The following is a 6,018-nucleotide window of genomic DNA, read 5'->3' on the forward strand; positions in this document are numbered from 1 at the left end:
GTACATTTATTTTGGTTTTTCAGAAACTGATGTCTCAAGATGAAATCCTGACACCAAGTCCCACTCTCCAGTTTCATACATTTTACTTTATCTCAGTATACATAAATAATCAGCAATAGTTATTGAACCTGTATGAGGCTATGTTCTCTAGTGTGTAGAAAGGTGAGTTATGCCTGAGTGCTGCCTTCAAGGAACTTACCATCTATCTGGAAAAGATGGGTTGTGCTGTAATAACACACAATTATTTTTTATTCATTTCTGTTATCAATTATTCAGATAACCTCCAAATCTAATGGCATTAACACAACAGAAGTTTATTTCATCATACCACATGCCCGTTAACTGATGGATATTTCACCATATATCTCCCATCCAAGTACTAACCAGGCCCGACCCTGCTTAGCTTCCAAGATCCGATGAGATAAGGCACATTTAGGGGGGGCATGGCCATAAATATAAAGCCTCATGTGCGTGGACTGATTTCCTGGACTACGACCAGAGTGGGCACTGGCTCCTTTGTTAGATGGACTTACGGATTTTGGACAATGTGAAATACCCTGATGGGGGTGGGGGGTGGCTTTCCTGACCCACCCCTGCTCCCTTACATAAATGTAAGGCCAGTAGCCACGGCCACCATCACAGCCACCTGGCTCATGCAGGTTCACATTAGATTCGGACAGACGGTAATGAAACAACGGAGCCAAAAACTGGTGGGCCATCATCTTTAATACTAGCTTGCACCCTGCGGGCAAGTAAAAACACACACTGGGCTCCAAAACCCACTCATTCAGTGCTCACAAAGCTACTGACTTATCCAAGTTTCCTAGAATCAAAGGTTTCTAACCTCATCAGCCTTATTCACCTCTGTTCCCCATCTCCTTTTCTCTGCATAAACTGCACAAACTGGCTTTTCCTTCAGCACTCCGCCATCTAGCTTGCCTCTCCTCTCCTCCACGTGGCCTTTTTCTGCTCTCCTCTCTGCTCTCCTCCTAGAATGTAATCACTCTTCTCCCAAACAACATGATCTCTCCTTTTTAAAACCTTTTGTAGTGAAAGCCCTCCCCAACACACATTAATACAATCACGCCCATCCCAAGCAAGAAGGGCAATTAATACTATCACCTGGGTGACGGGCTTCTATGTGGGCAGTGACATCTTTAACAAAGTGAGCATAATATATTTTATCTGCCCAACAATCCACCCCTATGCTCACTTTACTACCCACAATCTATACCACCAGCATCCCTGTGCAAGGAAATTAGGCACATTACACAAATTACAACAACATGACAAATCATACAATTTTAACAATTGCAAAGGTACATTTCACTAGTCTCTGAGCACTTTGCGAAAAGTGCAAAAAGTCCTTGGACTTCTTTCTAGCCATGGGAAAAGCTTCCCGGGCAGGAGATAGCCTCCAGCTAAGCCACCCCTCACCCCCATCAGGGTATTTCACATTGTCCAAAATCCGTAAGTCCATCCAACAAAGGAGCCAGTGCCCACTCTGGTGGTAGTCCAGGAAATCAGTCCACGCACATGGGGCCTCAGCCACCCCCCTCATCCCTGCCGTCCTGGCAAGTCTTTCACTGTCCCAAGGAGGAGCACATGGCAATGGCAGTCAGCATTTCCATCTCTGCTCTGGAGAGCATGATGGCATCCACCCCTATGTCCCAAAATTGCAGACTTACCAGGGGCATAGCAGGTACACCAGATCACTCAAACACTACCAGTCACCATGTCAATGGGAAAGACAGCATGACCAATTGCTCACCAGTTCTTACCATTTCTTCCTCTAAAAGCTTCTTCCTTAAAGAGGCTCATGTCAGTTCTGCTCACATTATATTGGCCAAAGTAAATTCAATAGTCACACTAGTCACATGTAACTTCAAGGGGTTAGATAAATACAAAGTCTGGAATTTATGAAAAACCTGGTAAACAAACCAATGAATGGCCACATTCTAGGAAGAGAAATGACCTCAAAACCTTATTCTTCAAATTCCAAACCATGTAAAGCTGAAAGATTAAAGTACCATCAGAGTGGATGCATTTAGGCTTATGTCCTAAGAATTGCCTGAACTGGAGACTTCAGTGAAGTATCCTGAGGAAGTAAAGACCTGCACTGAGCCCTGAAGAATGAGAAGGTCTTGGATGGACCAACAAGACCAGACTAGTTGCATCCATCTTGACCTTCAATAGGGTGACGGTAATCCACCACTAACCACTCTTATAAACAACATAAGTAATTCTGGGCCTGGAGAGACAAACTGAATGGATGACTTTAGGCAAGAACATGTATAATGGGCTTGAGGGAAGAGGACTCATCATAACTAAGCGAATCAGAGAGAAATGACAGGTGACCAAAGTGTTAGTTGAGAAGTTATAGAAGATCTTTAAACAGGAGAAAACAATGATTAGATTGGGCCTTTACAGATTTTAATCTGTAGCTACATTCTTTCATTTATTTCTTCTTTCCCTTTATAAATACAGGGGTGGGTAAAAGTAGGTTTACAGTGTGATTGTGTGATCTGAGTTAACAAAGCTACTGTAATAATCATAACTGCATGTCTTTTACCATACAAACAACTGTAAACCTGCTTCTGTCCACCCCGTTATTTTGCATAGGGGATGCAAAGGTGTGTATGGTGTGTATCCTCAAGTTGTTCCAGTCTTGAGTGGAAGGGGAAGAAATGTGCTTGGTTTTTCACCCTTGCCTTTTAACAGAGATAGAGCTCAAAGAGATACTTTGTATGATGAAGAAAAACTATAACTTCAAGAATGTATGTTAACGAAGAAGAAAGGGCTAAAAGGGCTAGATTGCTTATTGAGATTGGAGTGACAGTGACAAATTCAGGGGTGGGAGGAAGTCATAGGAAAGTGGAGAATGGAGGAAACAGAGGAGGTCAGGCAGCTGACGATGAGAGAAAAAGCTTTCTGGATAATGGAGATTTTTAGTGAGGATATTTATGAAGTGTGGCCATATGGTATTCAATGTAAGCCCTCCACTTTTCTCTCTTGTGAACATTTCAGTGAAATCAACATTACTCATAATGCTTTGGGAAGTGGCTTGAGAGGTTACAAGGGGGCAATTGAATAGCAATGAAGTGCTGATTGGAGCCTCAGAGTGGGCCCAGGGTGTAAGCAGGGACTTTCTAAGAGAGCCCAGTCATGTCAGTGTTGAATATATATGAGAAAACAAACTGGATAGAGTGGCAATTCTGGAATGTAAGAATTTGTCAAGAAAAGCTTAATAAAAAGATTAAATGTGATACAGATATACCAGGTGTTGAAAGGTCAGAAAATGTCCCCAACTCATGTGGCTTAATGGCACATATTCTAGTCCAAGCATTAAAGAGCAGCACATGCAAAGGCACTGGGGTGTGAACAGCCTGATTTATTTGAACTATTCCAAATAAACATTGACAGACAGGATTATGAGAGGTAAAGTCAGGAGGAATAAATTCAGTAATCCAATCCAACCAAGGTTTGTAGAAATGAGGGCATGTATTTATCAGCAAAATTGTTTATGCAGCATATATTGACTCTCAAATACTTTCCATCTTTTCTATTATTACAAAAATACTTTGTTTTGATTTGGCAAAAAACCTGGGAAACTCATGATTTCTTATTTTCTTACCTATCTGTAAGAAAAATGGTGGATCTAAAGATGAACTCTCCTAAGGATGTCCTGACTTATTTATATTCGTTGCTCACATACAGCACATGCCAATATTTACCTTGCTACTAAACACCACCTCTCTCTGAGCAGTGGAGAGAATATGCCAAGATCCTTCAGGCCCTGTGTCCCGTGAGGTGAAGGATTGCCTGAGACAGCAGCACACAGAAGCAGAGAGGTGGTGTCTAGTAAAGCACACTTCTTGATTTACAGTCAACTGTCAGGAAAGAAAATTTATCTCTGCTGATCAGAGCAGAAAGTACCTTAAGTGTGGGGTGTAACTGTATGTGTGTGCCCGGGTATATTTTAACTATCCACCTGGGAAACCTTTAAATCAGCATTTATTTCAATAATCTCGTACATTCATAAAGCACCATTCTCTACAAATGCTTCCAAAGAAGTTTGTAAATTTTATATAGCTGGGGAACCATCACTGTTGAAATAGAAGGAAATAAATGCTTAATAGAAGGATAATGAATAGAAGGAAATAAAAGCATCCTTACACGAACTTGAGACTAAATGTACTTTTATTAAAAGTATGAGGATCTAGCCTAACCAGGCAGTGGCACAGTGGATAGAGCAATGGACTGGGATGCAGAGGACCCAGGTTCAAGACCCTGAGGTCACTTGCTTGAGCATGGGCTCATCTGTCTTGAGCATGGGGTCGCTGGCTTGAGCATGGGATCATAGACATGACCCCATGGTCGCTGGCTTGAGCTCAGGGGTTGCTGGCTTAAACTCAAAGGTTGCTGGCTTGAGCCCAAGGTTGCTCGCTTGAGCAAAGGGTCACTCGTTCTGCTGGAGATACCCCCCCCCCCCAGTCAAGGCACATATGAGAAAGCAATCAGTGAACTAAGGTGCTGCAACAAAGAATTTATGCTTCTCATCTCTCTCCCTTCCTGTCTGTCTGGCCCTATCTGTCCCTCTCTCTGTCTCTCTCTCTGTCTCTGTCTCTCTCACTAAAAAAAAAAAGGGGATCCAAGAATGTGTATGTAATTCAGAATGTGTGTGTATTTAAATGAGACTGTAGTTCATTAAAATTATTGTTCAAATTTCCTCCTAATTATTCAAATTCTACCCAGCCTTCCAGGCCCACCTCTAAATCCAATTCTACTACTAGTTGACATTAAATTTTGGTCCCCTGGAGCAAACTACTGTCACCTTGCCCTGGATACTGCTCTTCTCTAAATACCCAGAACAACAGAAGTGGGCCCGAGATCTTGTGTCACTATTGGGGATTACACGTTATGCGTTTCTGGCCCATAGAGAGGCTGAGAAGTATCTGGGAGTTCAGTGAGCATCTATGAGGAAATTAAAGGAACTTCAAATTATTCATTAATTCAGTAAATATTTATTAAGCAATTACTATGTTCTAAGACTCTGCTGGGATGCTGGCGATACAGCTAAGAGCACAAGCGACAAGGCCCCTGAGTTTCTGGAGCCAGCAGTCTAGCTTGGTCATCAGTGAAATAATCCCATAGATCATAGTAAACTGAAAACCAAGATAAATGCAAAAGGATCGTTCTGACAGCATAAGCCAGGAACTTCCCTGGGAGTGGAGAGTCAGAGCAGGCACATGAAAACAAAGTTTACATTTTCATTTAAAGGATGCATAGCAATTAGCTGCCTCCCTCCCTTCCCCTTGCCTCTCTCTGTCAAACAAAGGGGTCTCAATTGTAAAATTACTATACTAATAGGACCCGGCCTAAATTTGGGGTCCCCATAGGCCAACCTTGGGATATGGACTCATGTGAACATGGTTTATTAGGAACTGCCCCCAAGGAAAACTGCTTGAGAAGCTGGGTGGGACTAGGAAGGAAAGGAGGCTGAACAAGTTTGAGAAGCAAACAATGTCTATGGCCATACCACCCTGAACGCTCCCGATCTCGTCTGATCTCGGAAGCTAAGCAGGGTCGGGCCTGGTTAGTACTTGGATGGGAGAAGCAAACAAAATGCCATGGAGGGAAGCATCAGGACAAGATGGGCGACACGGTAAGCTGCGGTGCTTGTGCCCCTGCCTTGGTTAGTTACCAGTCAAGTCAAAGCATTTCTGTTCTCGGGCTGTTTCCAGTAGATTAAGAACTGTCTATTAACAGAGTTGCCACAGTGCTGACCGCTGAGAGCACAGCACATGATAGTAAGTGTATGCAGGAACATAGAGTAGTAGTAAAGGGATGTGAAGGGATACAGTCCGAGGACTGAAGGCCTTCGCTGCATAGGCTACAGGTACCGGTTAAAGGAAATAATGCATAGAAGAAACATAGCACAGGGCCTGACACATAGTGTTCAATAAATATTAGTTCTCATTGTAATTACTTATTGACTGTACATTGACATGGCCTGGG

The sequence above is a fragment of the Saccopteryx leptura genome, chromosome 2 (genome assembly GCF_036850995.1).
Source record: "Saccopteryx leptura isolate mSacLep1 chromosome 2, mSacLep1_pri_phased_curated, whole genome shotgun sequence".
In the NCBI taxonomy this organism is placed as follows: Eukaryota; Metazoa; Chordata; class Mammalia; order Chiroptera; family Emballonuridae; genus Saccopteryx; species Saccopteryx leptura.